This window comes from Leucopleurus acutus (genome assembly GCF_964270905.1).
Source record: "Leucopleurus acutus genome assembly, chromosome: 21".
Taxonomy (NCBI): Eukaryota; Metazoa; Chordata; class Mammalia; order Artiodactyla; family Delphinidae; genus Leucopleurus; species Leucopleurus acutus.
This window is the reverse complement of record NC_139163.1, coordinates 329,746-350,494: the sequence shown is the minus strand read 5'-3', so window position 1 is coordinate 350,494 and position 20,749 is coordinate 329,746. Positions and strand designations below refer to the sequence as shown.

At 39.2% G+C, this 20,749-nt stretch overlaps 1 protein-coding gene across 1 annotated transcript in view; it reads left to right on the top strand.

Moving 5' to 3' along the window:
* The window catches only part of TENM3 (teneurin transmembrane protein 3), a 317,283-nt gene that overhangs the window by 122,492 nt on the left and 174,042 nt on the right, over positions 1–20,749 (top strand). The window contains exon 2 of the mRNA XM_082863864.1: positions 13,472–13,709. The gene's annotated coding sequence lies outside the window, so the exon portion shown is untranslated. The remainder of the gene's footprint in view (positions 1–13,471; positions 13,710–20,749) is intronic.

The window sequence follows — 20,749 nt, the reverse complement described above, 5'->3', positions numbered from 1 at the left end:
CCCCATGTGCAGTATTTCGTTATGGCAGCACGAGCAGACTAATAGTCCAGGTCTTTCTTATTCTTCTCTGCTGTAAATCTATTGCTTACTGACCTCTTCTATGGAAAATTTTAATCAACTGGCATTAAAAAATCTGTAGACTCATGAAATAAAAGATCAGAAGATCTGTGAGAGGGTATCTCAGTCACCAGCTTCTTTTTAAACCTCTATTTTGAGAGGAAGGCTTCTAGAGGCAATTAGCATCCTATAGGAAGACACAGGCTTCCAGCCTGAACAAATCATGCTCACCATTTTTTTTTTTTTCATGCTCACCATTTTTAAAGGTGCAACAAAGCCTCAGAAAATACATATCGTTGATCTCCCAAACAATAACAGCGCCTCACTTTGCAGTTTATGGAACACTTTCCTATGCATGATCTCGTTTTGATACTGGTTTTCATTATATCTCCCAGATTTAGTATTCTTTTCACTCTACCATCCTGCTCTCCATTGGTGCTCAGTCATTAAAGCAGCAGAAAAATGTTTATTGGGAAGAGGCTTTTAGTGTTATGCATACACACACACACACACACACACACACACACACATTATCCCGAAATTAATAATGACAGAGAAGGGAATTCAGCAAGTATGCATATGTCAGCTTAAACTATGACTCTATTTCCTTTTTAATCAAAGAGCATCATAGCATGGTTTCCACTTAACAGATCACCCTCATGGCAAATGCCAAGAATGGGAAGGATTCAGTGGGTTCCATTCGGTCCATGTTGCCTCTAGGTAATGTTTAATGTTGTGATAACACACATCTCTGCTTAGAGGCCATAATATGATTGGAAGGAAACTAAACATTCGATTGTATTTCTATGTGAGACATCGACAGACAGTGTGGACTCAGTAAACTGCCACATAACAAATACGATATCAAATAACATGCGAAGGGGGGAGATCAAGGGCAAAATTAATATTTGGGGGGGGGCGGCCAGAGCAGCAGCGTTGCTGGGTACTTTGTATTCTCTAGTCACTTATTTTTCCTATAGTTCCGGAAATATTTTAAAAAATAAAAATTAGGGCTTCCCTGGTGGCGCAGTGGTTGAGAGTCCGCCTGCCGATGCAGGGGACGCGGGTTCGTGCCCCGGTCCGGGAAGATCCCACAGGCCGCAGAGCGGCTGGGCCCGTGAGCCACGGCCGCTGAGCCTGCGCATCCGGAGCCTGTGCTCCGCAAGGGGAGAGGCCACAACAGTGAGAGGCCCGCGTACCGCAAAAAAATAAATAAAATTAGAAAAAGGTTCAGGTAAAGTAGGCTGAATCTTTTTCCCATAATTGATTAATTAGCTGTAATTTTTTAAATGTATTTTAATTGTCATCATAACTTTTCAAAAACAGGTCAGTTTTATTTAAGTTTGAAAGTTCCATTCTGACTTTTTACATAGCTGTTTTCACAAGCAGTTGTAACAATTGAAATCTGAAGTAAATTGAAATTTGGTATAAAATGATTTTAATTATATGTACCTTAAGATGTTACTAGTTACAACATAAGGTAACTGTTTTATTTAGAAAAAAATTATTTTCAGTATTTATAACATAAGATAATATGGTAGAGTATTTATGATAAGAATTAATATGGTAGAGTTTTCGTGTTTACATTTGAAGTGAAGTAATTTTTTTTTACTATATGTCCCTTAAATGTTTTACGTGTATGACTTAAGATACTATGATGAGGTTTTTTAATTACCTTAAATTTTTAATATTTATAACATACACTAATATGTTTCAAGAAAATATTGTATAGTGCCTGAAATAAAGCTAACAGCTTTAGAATTCACTGCATGACCCATCCGCCCCGCCACCAGCACTATTCTTTGAGGAGGAGAAAAACTGAGGCTCTGAAGTTAGCTGGTTTATATGTGGTTATGTTTAGTCGGATAAAGCAAGTACTCAACCCTACGTCTCCTGTTTCCTTTTCTAGTACTCTTCCTTCTATACCGGACATTTTCTTTGTGATACAGAACACGTTATCTGAATAGCGTAACAGATTCTGCATTACGTGGGACGTTCAGTTCGCTTTTCTTGTTCTTTGTAAGCCATTATCACATAGTAATAGCTTTTAGTTGCCTTCCAGCCTATTCTTATCCATACTCCAAAATGTGCTTTATTTATGTCATACCATATACTCCATTTCAAGTCAGTAAAATTTAATTGCACTAAAATCAAATGTCCATTAGGAAATCAGAGAGGAGAGAAAAGCGTCTGTTGATTGTATGTCAGCAGTTCTTCCTTGTCAAGATTGGGACAGATTTTTCCTTTTTTGCTTACTCGCTCAGGTAAAATATTTTTTAAATGGGTAGAAGGATATCCTGAAACATATACTGAGACATTCAAAAGGTATTTAGATCCATTTTTCTATGCATATGTAAGTTTTATGTATGATTCTGTAAAAAAAAAAATGGTTATGGAAAACTAAGAATTCTGTAGAGGACAATGTGTCTGTGGCATTATTGGCGGTAAGTATATTGAAAGAGGAGCTACTTTAACAAGCAGAAGATAGCCATTTCCATTTGCTTCCACCCACTAAAGTAGGTTAGGGTGCTTGACAGTAACAAAAAAGAGAATAGCAGAGATGATTCATATGACATGAAAGAGAGAGGAATACATTTACGTTCTCTAGAATTTGACAGCCGTGTGTGTGATATTAGGAACTTTGTAGAAAGCTGTTTAAGTAGCTCCGAAGAAAACTCTATTCTCGCCTTCTGGAATTCCCACTGAATGTATATTGAGCCGCCTTCCATTCTTTTTTTGTCTTTGAATTACTCTTTCATATTTAAGCAGCCTTGGTCTTTCTGATGCCATCTGAGTGATTTTCCCAGATCTCTTTTCCAACTCACTGGTACTCTCTACAGTTGTATTTAATGTATCGTTTGAACCACCCAGTAAGTTTCTAACTTCAGTGTCTGCAAACACATTCTACCTTTTTTTGTAACCGCTCCTTCTTTTTTCATGGTCTCTTATTCTCATGTTCCTAATTTCTTTTAAATCTGTAATCATTCTAAACATACTTACTGTTTTATCTTATGGCCATATTATCGGAAGTTCAGGGAGATAAATTTTTGCTTTTTGTTTTGTCTGTAGATTTTGACTCAAGGTAGATGTTTTCTCTTAAGTTTTGTAATTTTAGACAGTAAATTCATTGAAAGTAGGGTTTTTTCTGTGGAAATCCTTTGTGACTTGAGTTGAGAGCGTATTCTTCCAAACAAGTTTTGCATTTGCTTCTTCTGCGTCCTTGGGGAGAGGGGGGTAGTGTTGCTGAGGAGCACCACTTTTAGTATTAATTTCTTGGCTTGGGGGTCCCAGAACTATGTTGATAGTAAAAGTTTCAACTTCATACTCCAACTCCAGAGAAGCCCAGGCTACCGGCTGAAATTTTTACAAGTTGTTTTCTTCCCCATCCGGGTTCAAGACAGCACAGCAAGATTCCTTATTGTCTTTCTGCGATGAGAAGGTTTTTTAAGTCTACTCTTAGACTGAGGGTATAGCACTTTATGTGTCCAGGCCGTATGTAGGGGTCTCAGTAACAGCTGAGGCATGAATTCTTGACACTTGCTTGTACATTGAAATATTACAGAGACTGGCAGGTCTCCCCAGGGAAGCTACAGTGTTGGCTCATGTGCACTCAACAGTTTTCCTCTCCCCTCTGTTTCTGGCCCATCCTTTCTTTCTAATTCAGTTATATTAATCTAAAGTTCACGTTCCACTGGTGGGCTAAGATTGTTGGCTGTTTTGTTCACTGCTATATCCTCAGTGCCTGCAACAGAGCCTGGCAAATGTGAGACAATAGATACACTGAATGAAATCGTCCAAAAGGTATTTACTATATTTCACCCAGCAATTCTGGATATTTCATAGCAAGGGAGTTGACAGCTAATCCAGGTTGCCACATTGCTAGAAATAGAAAATACAGCGGACTCTCAAAGAAAAAAGAATACAAAGGTTGAAAAGACTCAGACCTTGATGATTTCTTCTAATCCTCGTTGCAAGGAATGACCGGAAAGAAACGGAACCAAATTCTCACTAACTCAGTAAAAACAGTAAACCAGTTCACGTGTGCTGATTGAATAATGCCTTCTGGCCAGTACAGATCTTCCTTTTACATCTTCTTGTGTATCTTCAAGGTTTTTCATACTCAAATATCTCTATATAAATAGCCTGACAATCAGTAGTCTGATGGTGAAGGTGATGAGAACAATGCTGTTTATGTTTATAGTATTTCATGGCTTTTAAAGCACATTTTAAATTTCCATTTGATTTGTGTGCAACTGTCAGAAATGTTTAAGTGACAGATAAACTGTGGTGACAGCTTTTACACAGTGCCGTATTTTAACCAAAGGCTTGCAGAGCTATGTAAGTGGACAATTCCCTTTCAAATACCTAGCTTGTGTGAGCATCGCTAGATGAAACAATGAACCAGAGGAGCAAACTTACGTGAAAGTGATCTTCTGAGTGAGGTGAGGTCTCTCTTCTCCAATTTCCGTTATGCCATTTCTTATCTTTTTATTATAGTGTGGAGGATGGGGGTGAGAAAGGAGAGGAGAAGAAAGCACCTTGAATATGTAAATGTTTTCGTTCAATTTGGGCTCCACTGAGTTGTGGTATGACTAAGTACACATATTTTCTTAACTCAAGTGTTTCCCATTTATGAGGAAAATTCTTGCTACTTAATTTTTTTCTCCATAGGGATGCAGCGTCAACTAAATGTCTGCAACATATATGATATTTTCTGAGCAAAGGAGATATTTTTAATGCAGTGTCCTCTTTTCAGTGTCATAAAATACTTTGTATTTATAATATGCCTTTCCTAATAGCTCCTGAAATGTAGCCAGATGACGAAGGTGTTTACCATTTTTACCAGTAGAAAAATTTACCATTAGAAAATCAAGGAAAAGCAACTTCTGTAAGGCCACTGAGTTAGTTGATAATGGAACAGAAGGATAAGCTAAATCGAAGAATTACATTGGGATTTTCAAACGCAAACGCTATCTGTGATTTGGGCCCTGTATACTTGGCGCACCCACTCCAAGCCCTGGCCACTAGCGGCACTGTTTACAACCGCCAAGACATGGGAACAGCCTAAGGACCCATTGACAGACGGTTGGCTTAAGAAGATGGTGCATATATCTACAGTGGAATATTGCTAAGCCTTCAAAAAGAATGAAATATTGCCATTTGCAGTAACGTGGATGGACCTAGAAAATATTATGCTTAGTGAAATAAGTCAGACAAAGAAGGACAAATACTCTATGGTATCACTTATATTGGAGTCTAAAACATAATACAAATAAATCTATATACAAAATAGAAACAGACTCACAGGCATAGGAAACAAACTTATGGCTACCAAAGGGGAGAGGGAGGGAGGGGCAAATTAGGAGTATGGGATTCACAGATACAAACTACTACACATAAAATAGGTTAGCAACAAGAATTTACCGTATAGCACAGGAAGTTATACCAATATCTTGTAATAAACTATAATGGAATAGAATCCGCAAAAGAGAAAAAAAAAACCTGAATCACTATGCTGTACACCTGAAACTAATGAAATATTGTAAATCAACTGTACTTCAGTAAAAAAAAATTAATATGGTAATAAAATATACAACAGCAAAGTGTTTTACAGGTTTTGTTTTGGTGACCTGTTTTACGAAAGAGGTCAGTTTTGCAGGAAACTTCAGTTTTGCTTGAGACAGGTGGGAGAAGGTACAGATACAGCCAGGAGGTAAAGTGAGAATGAATGAATTTGGTGGTAGAGAAACAAAGGCTTTAACCCCACCATTGCTAATCCCCAGTCAACGGGTGTGTCTCCTTCCAAATGTTTGTCTAGTTCTACACGGTCTGTGCATCTTGTAAATTCCTGGGAGGGCCAGAACCAGAGTTTATTCATACATTCAACTCACTGTCTTTGGTATTCAAGAATTCTCAAGCCGCAGGAAGAATGCTTCTCCGGTTCTCTCAAAAGTAGTTCAGTCAAGTTAAAAACGTTTCTGTTCTTCCTTGGTTCTCTTCCCTTCCCCCAGCCTCATCCCCTGTCCTTCATCTCCCTCCCCCTCCGTTCCCCTCCCTTCCCTCCCTCCCCCTCCCTCTCTCCAGCCCTCGATCTTCCATCACCCATTTGTCTTTTGTTAGCACACTCCACTCAAACTGCAAACAATTATCTTAAAGCAGCACAGCTGTCAGCCCCTAGCCTTCCATCTCCCTTCCAAAATAGAGTGCTTCTTCCCTGGGGACATTTGTAGCCAGCCCGCCAAAGCCTTAAGGGGCACATGTGCACATGTGGACATGCACCCACACAAAGGTATTTGTATCTCCCAGCAGCTATTATTTTCTCTCCCCACTTTCCTGTTTGAAAGTCCATTTCCACTCTGGCCCCCGAAGACCTCAGCCCAAGGCTGTGAACCAGAGAGAGCTGGACTGAATTGCACCTAGCTGTCCGGAAGCTGCCTGTAGTGGCTTTTAATTAAAAAAAAAAAAAATCAAACCAGCAAATACGCCCAGTTAGGTTAAAAAAAAAAAAAAAAAAAAAAAAAGATGTTCCTTTTTTTTTTTTCAAATTCTTGTCATGATTCTGTGGTTATAGTAGATGGAAAAAAGAGACCCGCTGAACTTCATGACTAAGAGATCAGATTCCCTCTTCTCTGGGAACTGCCAAGACAGTAGTTTATTTTTGATGCCTGTGATATTTCCGATTCTTGCTTTGTTGCCTGTTAAAGGAAAGACGTTTCCTCTTCAGAGATATTGGATAGTGTGTTCTTGCTTCTCGCGGACAAGGCTCTTGAGTTACTTTGTTTTCCCTCATGATGTTCTGCCCTGAAGATGGCTGTTTCTTCCAGCTTAATAAGTTGCCTTCAGCACTTACTGTATGTCAGGCCCTGTATTTTTAGATTCCTTTAAATAAGCACTATAAAATAAATGAAGCTCAGAGAGCTATGTAACTTATTCAAGAAAACACCCCATGAAAAATAAGTCTCCCATGTTTATTGTCATTTGTCTCTACGGCCCCTCCACCTCACTGGCTCATACAGCAGAGCTGCTATCCAGGAAAGTGGTCAAAAGTTTCTTTTCTTCCCCCTGTGGAGCTCAGTGAATATGCCTTCATTTGCTTGGAATTGGGTTTTATAATTTGATTAAACTGGAATCTACTGCGTTGTCAAATAGCTTTTTGTGGTCTAGTAGGCGGCACACCTTACTGTGTATGTTATGATCCAGGCTTACCCCCAGCTGATAGGTTTAATGCGATGGCCTTCAATGTTCTGTCAAAGAGCTAACTTCTTTGGTGGCAAAGAGCTGAGCACAATGAGTGGAGTCTAGTCTGTCTAATGTTTATTACTATAATGTGAATTTCAACAGAGATCTGCTATCATTTGTGTCCAGTTTATCAAATAAAAACAAGCAGCTGTCAGGCTTTCATGAACGTTCTATGAGCGGTAGGCACTTGAACAAAGAAAGATAGACTGAAAGAAACAGCACTAGTTAGGTACAGTGTATAATTTCCAGTAAGCATAGTGCCAAGAATTTAATTTTTTTTAAAAAAAGTAGGGAAGACCACTTGGAAAAAATAACCTACATCTTTTCTAATATCTAATATCTAATTTGGAGGATTTTTAATCATAAGCTTTAAAATATAAGGAAAACGTACTAGGCAAATTCTAATACATATTTTATGTATTGTTTCATATCTTATATATTTATATCTTACGTATTCTTGTATATTTTAGGTAATTGCTCTATTATTCACACATCTTAAAAGGTAGATTTTAAATATTGGAACATCTGCCATGATTCAACAGAAATATTCTGAAAAACCAGTTTCTGTAGTGAGTTACATGGTACCTGCCTGGATGAGATGACACCCCCCTCCCAAGGTCCTGTTATTTCATAAGTATCACCAATCATTCAGCATATTTTTAGGAGTCTTTGAAGCACAAGCCTTAGTGAAGGTACTGAAAAATCCAAAGAGTTTAAATTAGAGTCCCTGCCTTTCAGGATCTAAGAATTTAGTTGGGGAAATAAGACATGTTTGCAAATTACCTTAGAATTAAAGGCAATACAGATGTGTAACTGAACCACTTTGCTGTACACCTGAAACTAACACAGCATTGTAAATCAACTATATTTCAGTAAAAGAAAAGAAAAGGCAATATGAGCAGGCCCCACTTTCTACTTCAACTCCCCCTTCATTGACTTCTTCACCAATAGTCATTCATTCAACAGATATTTACTGAGTATCTATCATCGTGTGGTCCTTAGGGGTTCCAAGGTGACTCTCCATAGAGAGTCTAACAGGGGACATGAAACCTATAAAAGGAGTATAATACAGAGGGAAAAGTGAAAAGAGCCGTGGAAAAGAAAGATAAAAGGGACTTCCCTGGTGGAGCAGTGGTTAAGAACCTGCCTGCCAATGCAGGGACACGGGTTCGAGCCCTGGTCCAGGAAGACCCCACACGCCGCAGAGCAACTAAGCCCGTGCGCCACAACTACTGAGCCCGCGAACCACAACTACTGAAGCCCGCGCACCTAGAGCCCGTGCTCCGCAACAAGAGAAGCCACCGCAATGAGAAGCCCGCGCACCGCAACGAAGAGTAGCCCCTGCTCGCCGCAACTAGAGAAAGCCTGCACACAGCAACAAAGACCCAGCACAGCCAAAAATAAATAAGATAAACACATTTATTTTAAAAAAGAAAAAGAGAAGAAAGATAAAAGACTCTAAGAAGACTCAGGAGAAATAACTGATTTCTACTTGAAGAAAACAGAAGGGCTGTCATCATTCTGAGAGCTTGAAATACACAGGGTTTGGATATAGAAAGTTGGAGGAACATGTGTTTCAAATAGAAGCCACTGTACAGAAGTGGAAAGCTGTGGTGGAGATATAGCGCGTACAGCAAGCTTGACTGGAACAGGGATACGTCAAGAGATTCATGGGGGTAACGTTTGCGAAGATACCTTGAACAAGGATCACATTCACCTTTAGAGTTCACTTTATGTTTTATAGGCAAAACGCCTTTGTAGTTTTCCAGGAATAAAATGACATGTTCAGAGCTATGTTTCAGAAACACTGAACTTGGTGACTCTGTGAGGTGTCATCTGAAACTTTTTCTCAAGCCTATGCAAAGCCTGTATCAGCGGATTAGCTTAAAGCAAAGGCTACGGTTGATGTTTCGGCTGTCCTTGGGTGGATCTGCCCACCTCTATTAGGTTCTAAGTGCTGGTCTCCAAGTCCAAGCCCTGTTCTCTGTTTCCTTGTGCCCACCTTGGACCTTGGTCATAGAACTTCCCTGGGTATTCATCTGTCTTCCTATGAGGTGAAAAGAGAATGTTCTCTCTATTCTCAGTACTTTTCTTAAGCGAACTTTTTGATCTTAAAAACACTTCAAATCACGTAACTGATCATGTTTCCCTCTTTTCCCTCTTTGCAACAAGGTAATTTAGAGCCAGATTTGTACCTTTCTCTAAAAATGTGTAGAACTATATGCAGCAGGCATTTTGTCCACTCGCCTCACATCTGGCTTTGTCTTTCCCACTTTCAGTTTTCTTTTATTCTGTCTTCCTCTCTATGTTCAATTTTATTTTATCTTGTTATACTTTATGAAAGTGCTCTATCTTGACTAAGTCGGTAAAAATAAACGCAGACGCCAGCTACTTCTCACGTCCTGTAAGCCAGAATCTCTAGAACTGGCGTTGACCTCCCACCGGATCCTTGGATTTGCTTCTGTTTGTGATTCGTCAGAATTTAAATTCCTGGCCATCACCCCATCTCGCTCAGACTCTGCACTTATTCCGTTCCATCAAATTTTATTTATTTATTTATTTTTTTGCGGTACGCGGGCCTCTCACTGTCGTGGCCTCTCCCCGCTGTGGCCTCTCCCGTTGCGGAGCACAGGCTCCGGACGCGCAGGCTCAGCGGCCATGGCTCACGGGCCCAGCCGCTCTGCGGCATGTGGGATCCTCCCGGACCGGGGCACGAACCCGCGTCCCCTGCATCGGCAGGCGGACTCCCAACCACTGCGCCACCAGGGAAGCCCTCCATCAAATTTAAGATCGAACCTAGCTTTCATGATCTGGATTTGTGTTATTGGTAGGCCTCCTAATTAGGTAGTCAAATCAAAAGAGGTCCCAGCAGACAGAACACGTGTGCTGAAATAACCTCAGCCAACTGGAAAAAGGAAGGATGTTTACAGGATGTCTTGCACATTGCAAGTTCCTAACGAATACTTGCAAAAGGAATGAGTAATCCAGAGAAAGCAGCGGCAGAAACTAATTAGTTTCAAAACCTCAAATGGAAGGTTTTAACCCACGATTTATATTTTGATTTAAGAATAAGAATCTTCCAGAAACTAACACAACATTGTAACTCAACAATACTTCAATAAAAAATAAAATTTTTTTAAAAAACTAAAAAAGAATAAGACTCTTAAGTTCAACATAATGAAATATATAACAGACCTTAAATCTTTAATGTTTCAGTAACAATCTTAATATTTATAATGCTTTATCATTTACACAGTGCTTTCATCTGTTACTGACTTAGCAGATCCTTAGAACATAGAAGGTTGATAAATGCCTGTGGGATGAATGACGACGTGTGTGAATAAATGAATGAATGAGTGCCTTTCATTGAATCTTTAGATTGCACTAATACCTGGATGGGACAGTGGTATTGGACTGTCCAAAAAGTCCGTTCGGGTTTTCGTAAGATGCAATGAAAAACCCTAACAAACTTTTTGGCAAGCAATATTTCCCACATTACAGTTGAAGAAACAGAGGCTCACTATGATGATGACTGACAGAGTTAGGAAGTAAATTTGGTACCCTGACTTCTACGACACTGCTCTTCCCTCCACATAGTATAATATCTGATATATCATTTATTCTGTGTAACCTATCTATAATATAAAACCATTCCTTCATGGAGCTGTACTTAAAAACATGGAGTCATCTGCTTCTTTCTAGGCACAGTCGTAATACTTTGTTATGTATTGTTTCTCTTGTTATGTATTGTTATGTATGAAATGTTTCTCTTCTTTCTCTCTTTGTTATGAGGCCGACCTTGTCTAGGCCCTCGTAACTGTAGCTTATTTTTTTTTTTAAGTAATTTTATTATTTATTTATTCATTCATTTTTTGGCTGTGTTTGGGTCTTCGTTGCTGTGCGTGGGCTTTCTCTCTAGTTGCGGCGAGCGGGGGCTACTCTTCCTTGTGGTGTGCGGGCTTCTCATTGCGGTGGCTTCTCGTTGCAGCACACGAATTCAGTAGTTGTGGTTCGCGGACTCTAGAGTGCGGGCTCAGTAGTTGTGGCACACGGGCTTAGTTGCTCTGTGGCATGTGGGATCTTCCCCGACCAGGGATCGAACCCGTGTCCCCTGCATTGGCAGGCGGATTCTTAACCACTGCGCCACCAGGGAAGTCCGTAACTGTAGCTTATTATATGTCATCTTATAAACAGCTTCTTGAAATGTTCCTTAAAGACACCTATAGAGATTCTAATCATATGCACTGATGCTAAGAACAGCAAAGCTAAGTAGTTAAATGATACCTGAATAATAAATCTTACATGAATTTTAAACTGTTTCTTTTATTCTCACATGATTAAAACTGTATGCGCTATTTTAACCCTGCCATGTCTTCAAAGGCTAATTTCACTTTAACTGAGAATTAGACTTCCGTAACTTTTCATGAGCACCAAAACAGTGGACCAAGTAAGATTTCTATAGTTTCCAGAATGGGAATCTTCAAGAATAGTGACTGTACAAGGAAGCAACTCTGTTTCATAGATTTGGGTGTGATATCTGTCCCTCATTTCAGGAGTAAGAAATTAACTAGTTGTTAAATGATATGATACAGATTATTAGAGACCCCTGGAAACATGGTGTTACTAATATTATACACTGTGGGAGGAGTAGTTTTAATTGTTGTACCCTGTAAAGAGGTTTGATACTATGTATTCAAACTCTTACATATCATGTATCCATTTCATGCAGCCAGAATTACAATGTTAGAGTGTGTTAACAATCACTGCTGGAGTTCACACTGTAGATGAAAGATAGTCCCTGTGTTTCCTGTTCTCTTTTAATATGTGCATTTATATTAATAGCATGATTTAATACAACACTTTAAAATTATATTGCACTCTGAACTGAAGTTAGTCAAAAATTGACATCTTATGTGTGCGGAACCATAATAAGTTTAGCATTAAATTAAGGAGTCATCTGTCTGTTGGCTAAAATGTAGTATTTGTGCATTCTAGCATGTCCAAAGCTAGGTAATGAGAATGAGAAGTGGGTCTCAAATGTTCCATTCATTTGCGTATTTTAACTTATGACTTATTAGCTTTAGAGAATTTTTTCCTGGTTACAACCCACTGTTGTGTTTATATTTTGAAGTTGCTGGATCCTTTATGATTCCGGTTTAGAACAAAATATTTGTACCACTGACATAGTGGCATGAGTCGCTCTGATCACTTATGACTTACACCAAAATGTAGTTCTACTGCATACTGTGAAATTGGAAAATCTGTTCTGCATGTGTTCTAATGGATGTAACAGTCATTAAGTATATGAGTCTTCTGACGTTGTAATCAGCTGTGATTCAGTCTGTTAAATATCCATGAAACAACATCTGCTTCACACAGTGACCTTCTGCTAAAGAATACTTAGCGTCTATTAGTAGATCACAGTGCAGATCTGCCTTATTTGAAATGCGCTAGGGTAGTCTACTGCTGTTTAGCAACTAGCTTGTAATAATTTATTGCAGTTAAATAAAGCTTAAAAAAACTCCATTAAATAATTATAGGGATTATATGCATTTCCAAAACCTTTGTGTTCTACAGAAATTACCCATTTAATTTCAGGGTTGGTTTGTTTAAAAAAGCTGAAATCTAAGGGCACATTAAGGGAGCTGTCAGATGCTGTTTTCTGTAGGTGTTAATAAAACCAGATGAAAAAAAAAATCTGAAACAAATTAAAACCAAAAGCAATTTTACCATCTGTGGTATATTAATTAGAACTTTGTGTATCAAGGGTAAACTTACTCTTAGAGAATGTCACTGAACACCCGCTTAATAGAACAATAGGCAAGTGTATTAGGTTATGGATTTACATGCAGTTTTTTGTTGTTTTTCCCGGTACGCGGGCCTCTCACTGTCGTGGCCTCTCCCGTTGCGGAGCACAGGCTCCGGACGCGCAGGCTCGGCGGCCACGGCTCACGGGCCCAGCCGCTCCGCGGCGTGTGGGATCTTCCCGGACCGGGGCACGAACCCGTGTCCTCTGCATCGGCAGGCGGACTCCCAACCGCTGCGCCACCAGGGAAGCCCTACATGCAGTTTTTAATGCTAATTCATCTACAGTGGATCCCCAAGAAATTGGTAGTGCGTGTAGATGTGTATGTGCATACACACATAAATGTAATGTCTCCATTTCCTTTTTCAGAGCAACCTGCAAGCAACCAAGGCCAGTCCACCCTGCAGCCTCTGCCGCCTTCCCATAAGCAACACTCCGCACAGCATCACCCATCCATCACTTCTCTCAATAGAAACTCCCTGACCAATAGGAGGAACCAGAGTCCGGCCCCGCCGGCTGCTTTGCCCGCCGAGCTGCAAACCACACCCGAGTCCGTCCAGCTGCAGGACAGCTGGGTCCTTGGCAGTAATGTACCACTGGAAAGCAGGTAAGCCTTGAAGTTAGGACTTTCAGAGTATTTGATTGTTAGGACCACACAATGTACCTGCATGGAGAATGCATGTTTGACAACAGTCAACAGCCATATTTTTTAAATATCTGAGATAGAAAGATAAACTAGTCCAACCCTTTCCTCACCAAGAGAGATTTACCATTCTTATATACTCTCTGTTTTGTCTTCTCTAGAAACAGTTCCAGATGACTGGTACTCTTTTAGTTGCTGGACCAATGAAGTTTCCTATCCTTTTCACACATTTTTTAGCCTACAAGAGATGAGAATAAATGGCTTCAGTGAAACTTCTCTTTGCTACCATTTTTTTTCTTATCTACAGATGATCAGGCATATAGAGAAAAGGATGGAAATGTAAATGTGTTTCTCAGTCCCATGATTCAGTGATTATATTGAGCATCTACTTGGTTCCAGACATCCCTGCTTTTCACAGACTCCGTTTTGTCCATCACATCCTAAAATCGTAGTGGACCCCCACTGATGATGCTGCAGCACAAGTCAGAGGACCATTTGTTAAGGATATTTTAGTTTCTTGCAATGTGAGGGAGATGGGACCTTTAAGGTTCCTTCCATCATTATTTCCATTCATTTTTAGACAATTCTATTCGAAAATTCTTCCTTATGATTCCTGAAATTTCCATCCTCTGGTCTTCATCATGCAGTTGAGAATCTGTAACAGTACAAAATCATTTTGCCCCGTTTCTGCAGCATGGCCCGCTCTCAGCATGGCCTGTGGACCCCTTCGCTTCCAGAACCTTCGCCAGCTCAGTGCTCTTTCTCTGACACATGCTGGTGCTTCAGTGAGGTTCCTAATGACTCTAGCACATCTCAGGCCACAGCTAGCAACCTGCTCACACAGAGTGTAGGTCAGTAGGAGCTATTTTGAGCTAATTCGTTTCATTTTTAAATATCTCCAGGTACAGAAAACTTACCTTCTTCCTTTGGCCAGGACCTCAACAGTCAGCATCTCCTTTGTGTCACGCATCACACAAGCAAAGAGTGTGGTGCCCTAACTCATGGGTCTCCTACTGGCAGCTTTGCGGCCGTGTTCCTCTAACACTCCTATTGGTATTTATTTCTTTCTTGCCCTAAGGTTCCAGTAGGTTCAGAGAAAAAGACTCATCACCACATAAAGCCAGAAACCAGAGGGCTCTGGACCTCCTGGGAGGGTGCCCTGCCCCGTAGAGCCCCTGGCTAAAGTCAGCACTTAAGTTAGCTTCTGGGTGAAGAAACGGGTCTCATGATGAATAAATTCCTTTTTTTTTTTTTTTTTGCCATTAATTGCATGATCGAAACCAGTTCTGCCCTGAGGACGAGCAAGCAGGATGTCCTCACAGTTAGTTGTCAGCAATAACGTATTTCTGTCTTTTCTTTTACTCTTGACCTAAAAAGAAGTTTCCAAAGAACCCTTGTCTTTTCATCTACAGTGTCAGCCAAGAGTAGTTGGGTTTGATTATGTATTTTGTAATATTGAACACTCTTCTGGGAAAAGTTAGAAAGTGCAGGAGAAGTAGGCCAACAGCAGGTTTTTTCACTTAAAGGCAAAGCATCACGTACACAGATTTTCTTCTTAGCGCAGAGCTAAACTTACTGTGTCATTAATTAGCACACACTGAACAATCAACACTGATGCACTACTGTCATTTGGAAAAAAATTTATTAGGAAAAAAGTAATTTTCCAGTTGAGTCATCAAATTGAATATGGATAATTGCATTGTAGTTGACAATAATTGTTTTGACAGATATTTATGAAATATGCCAAGTTAGGTCATCAGAAATGTGTTTAATTTAGGGGACGTGGTAGTTAGCACAAAAGCCTCAAAAACCAGTGATAGGAAACTTGGTATTCCTTGAAGCCACGTCTTATAGAGCAGGTATTTGGAATAACTTGGGGGAAAGATAAGTGTGTTCTTGTTATTCCTCATGTTGTGCAAATGAATATTTGTTGCTGGGAAGTTAGGGAAGAAAGTAGCTCCTTAGAGGACAACCCACAGTAGCTACATGTGAAACTGTAGTTGATTTCTCTAAGTTCAGACCGTATGAGAAATCACTCTCAGGGCGATTTCAAAGCCGTACCATTTGAAATTCCATTTCAAAGCAATACCGTTCGTGAACCATCAATGGAGTTACATTTTATAGTTTTATGAATTGACGTAGTAAGAAAATCTATCAGTTGATATTCTCACACACATATATAGAAAGTATAATGAATTTGAAAATTGTACATCATGCCGAAATTTTTCAATCTGTAGTATGATTTTGTTATTTTCTCCTTTTCCAGTGTTCACATCTTATTACTAATCCAAAAAAAATGGCATTTCAACTTGTAGGTACTCAGTGAATCAACCTAGGCAGAGGTGTGAAAATTTCCCACTGTCCTGACATAGTGCCACTGTGGTTTCTTTAATAGTCTCGCTTGGCTGGAACTTGAGGTGAACAACCAGTCTTATTTATCATTGATTTTTCCTTTTTTAGTTAAGGTTCCCTATTGAGCATGATTCTCAGTTTCAAGTATGTTAACGACTTTATCCAGACTTGTGTCTGCCTTTGACTATTTTTTAATCTAGTAGAGTTTCGTCTTTGGTAATTATTGCTATTTATACATAGACTCATCCTACTGATTGTCACTTTTCTGAAACTGTCATTTAAAGTATGTAAGCTATAAAGATTGAAATTCAGTTCTGTGTAGATAAGGATCTCTGGTGTTTCTTCTCTTTGTCTCTTCCCCTTTCCTCCTTTCAGCATATCCTGATAATAGTTGGTTACAAGTGGCATGTAATAATCCATGAAAATCTCAAGTCATTTGCACCTAAACTTGGTACAAAAGACGTAAAAGATGTGTCCTATCTGTTTCAACAGTAGCTTTCCTTTTGATTTAGTAAAAAGCATGTTTTCTCACCAGCAGTTTCTTGCTTCCATAAAAGTGTGTATGTCCTTTCTCTAATGAATTTAGCCGTTGCTGCCGCTGGAGACTGTCGATGTTATTGTGTACTGTGCATTTCCACCCACTAAACAGAGTAGCTCTGGTCGCCCATCTCCAGCGAGTTTCAGATCTAGAGTTACATCAAGATGCGAACAAGCATTTGCCATTTATAAGCATATTCTTATTATCTCATCATCTCCTAAAAGTAACACAAAAACAAGGGCCTAGACAGGACACCAGTACTTGCTTAGAACTTTTCTGAAGACTCCTTTTCTTTGAGTTCAGTATTTCTTGTACTTTGTATAATTCATTTTTAGGGCATCTGATAGCCTATAGCTCATCCTTTGTTTACTTTATACTTCAGCTGCTTCCGTACATGGTAATAGCTGCTACCAGAATATAGAGCGGCTGAAGAAAAGTGTACACTTGACTCAGGATAGCACCACTTAAAGGTGCAGTACGGAGACTCGCATTGAGAATCCTGACCTTCAGCAATTGGAAAGTTAATTGCCTGCAAGTTGCTCACTTACATATGTGAATTACGTAGCTTAGTAGTTACCTATTAGATGTTAACCAAGTGGTTCATGTGTAGCTATTTAATAAAAGATTTATTAAAGTCTCATTTATTGAAGTCTACTTTGGCCTTGATAGTTCATTAGTGATGTTCCCATAGCTTTTTACCTTGTAGCTCAGCAATGCTTTGCTAATTATTAATGTATGAAATTGCATATTAAATTACCTTTTTATTATTGCATTTTTAATTCAAATATCAAGATGTCTTGGGCTGCTTTAATGTGAGATCAATTGCTACATCTTTTAAAAGAAAAACCTAATCAGAAGTATCATTTACTAAAGTAAGATATTCTCCTTTTTTCCCCCCTCTTTTATCTTCACTCTAAATGGTTCTGAGGAAAAGGAAAGACAATCAGGTCTGAGTCAGCCTTGCCTATTAGAAGTCTAGGCAGCAACACACACATCCTGGCCGTATAGTACCAGGGTAGAGCCTTCCCAGTTGAAAAATTGTACCTTTACCTACAAGCTGGTAACCAGCTACCTTTAACAAGGCAGTAAGTAGTAAGATCCTCCGTAATTAAAGATACAGCTGTAAGTAAAATATACTGGGAAGGTAATCTACTGACTTAAGTTTACTGAGTAATGCCATATCCTTTTGTTAAAGATAGTTTGAGGAAACCCAAGGACACCTGTGGGAAAAGAGAAAATCACAAAATACAGTAAAGAGAGGTAAAACTGAAGAAGCTAAAGTTACTGAACGTAAACTTCAAAATCAGATGTGGATCTAGGATAAGAAATTCTTTTTTTTTAATAGTAATCTTTTATTTATTCATTTATTTTTATATTTATTTTTGGCTGTGTTGGGTCTCCGTTTCTGTGCGAGGGCTTTCTCTAGTTGCGGTGAGCGGGGGTAACTCTTCATCGCGGTGCACGGGCCTCTCGTTGCGGAGCGCAGGCTCCAGACACGCAGGCTCAGTAGTTGTGGTTCACAGGCCCAGTCGCTCCGCGGCATGTGGGATCTTCCCAGACCAGGGCTCGAACCCGTGTCCCCTGCATTAGCAGGCAGATTCTCAACCACTGCGCCACCAGGGAAGTCCTAAGATATTCTTAATTAATCTTTGAGAGTCTCACCATCTCCATTTGTTTAAAAAAAAAAAAAAACCAGTAAACTCATCGAAAATTACATACTAATGAATAGTAAAAATCAAGGGATTCCAGATCTCTTGAAATATTTCACCTTTAATAACTTACGGTATTTGTTAAAAGGCCCATAGAGGGATATGTGTCCAGTTGTAAGAGTAATAGGAAGACAGAGGAAGACGGATGCGTGATGCAGGAGCATTGGCTAGGAGGTGTTTATATTTAAGACTTGTTTCAATTTGTGGCTTAAAAATTTTTGTCTCAATGAGAGGAGGGTAATTCCAGCAGCTGTTGCAGCCCTAGTTCAGCGCCTGTGCTCTATCGTAACCATATAATCGATCATCAAACTAGGGTAATATGAGAGTGAAAGGGGACTGTGAACAGTTACACCGGAGCTACAGGCATGAACCAAGGCTGTGGTGGGCAAAGAGGCACATGGCTACCCTGCGAAGTTTTATTCCCAAGAGTAAAGTTACTTTGTAAGTTCAAATTATTTTATACATGAGGTAAATAATAACAGAGATCAAGTTAGAGGCAGTGGAAAGGCAGACCTTGGTTGAATACAGGTGTGACTCCTACTTTGAAACTTTCTAGTTTCTGTTGCCGATGTGTAGCAAATATTTAACCCTTTGTCAACCCCTTCACAGAGAAAGCTTCTGTTGGCCCCCAAAATGTGTCACTCCTAGAAATGATACATAAAATGGTCGTCTTTATTTTCTTCTCACAGTATCAAGAGAACAGGAGGGGGCATATACTGAAGTCAGCATGTTGAATGACTTTTTTTCCCCAAAAAGTTCAAATTTAATTTCTTAAATGTAAAATGTTAAAGGTAAATCATATATTAACTAAAAATGTTAAGCAAAGATAAATTTGATCCTGGTTTTACTCAAAGATCCATGTGTCTCTGGCAACATTATAATTTGGTTTCTGAAACCATTCTCTTATACTGAAAGAGTCCTCATTCTAAAATGAAGTATGAGATAAAGATTCAAAGATGATTACCAAGTGAAAGCAAAAGCATCATTTTTAATACAGGATTGTTGCAATGCTACGGTCTCAGTTTGGTTGTTTAGCAGGCATCATGCCAATAATTAAAATGAGAAAGTAGGCTGTGGGCCGATTGTAGCTCTAAAGTAAAGGTCATTCCCAGGAGTCAATATTGATATATATTCCTGAATAAAACCTGGTAGATCTAGTAGAGATATGAACACAGTTTAGCATCATGAGAAGAACATGTGCTTTGCAGTCAGACCTGATTTTTTTTTTTTTTTTTTTTTGCGGTACGCGGGCCTCTCACTGTTGTGGCCTCTCCCGTTGCGGAGCACAGGCTCCGGACGCGCAGGCTCAGCGGCCATGGCTCACGGGCCCAGCCGCTCCGCGGCACGTGGGATCTTCCCGGACCGGGGCACGAACCCGCGCCCCCTGCATCGGCAGGCGGACTCCCAACCACTGCGCCACCAGGGAAGCCCCAGACCTGATTTTTAATCGTAGATCCCTCATTTAAACTCTCCATGTAGTCATCTACAAATTATTTACTTATTTAAATCTGAGGTCAATTTCCAATGCAATAATAATACCTACTCATAATAGTGTTGTATTAAATGAAATAATGTAAACAACTCATCTGGCAGTAGGTGCTTCATAAATGTTTTTTCTAAATATGACCAAACAATAATAATAGTAATAACAACCATTGCATAGGATTAGATAACCCAATTGCTTAACAGCTGAATGAATATCTTTTATTATTAAGTAGCTCTCTTCTCTCCAGGAATGAAGAACATATTTGTCTTAACTGGAATAATTATGTCTAATTTATCTTTATGAGTTAGGTAGTCCAAGCCTTAACCATAGTTTTACCAGAATAAAATCTCTTGGTTTTTTTTTCACTATTCCTGTCATTAAACAAAAAGTACATGAATTTCTGCAAGTCTGTTAATTTTGTTCTTGAGAAGAAAAAAAAAAAATCTTCAAATTATAATGAAAGGCAACTATTCATATCCCTGAAACATTTAGTTAACTAAAGTAATAAATGTTTGGAATTAATCCATAAAAGCCTTGGTACATGCATTGTCTTCACATCAGTCAGAAGTTAGACCCCAGTTATATTTAAGGTTTTTAAAGCTTTAGGTATTTTTTGAGTATGATGAAGTTACTGTACAAAAGAGTAGGAGTGTTATTTTGTTTAACTGAGGTGAACCAGTTTTTTTTAATAGTAATTAAGATACCAAGAAGGTATGTATTAATCATTTGCTGCAGGCCTTAGATGATTTTTGAAAGCATAATTCCAACCAGATGCAAATGCTGTGTACTCTGGCAATGTTTGGTTTTGGCTAGCATCAATCTGTATAAAATATTCATATATGATAACCTGAATTTCCATAGTATCTAGAGTAATGAATTCTTAATTACTCCTAGCACATTTCTGGTCGCTTCTCTGAAA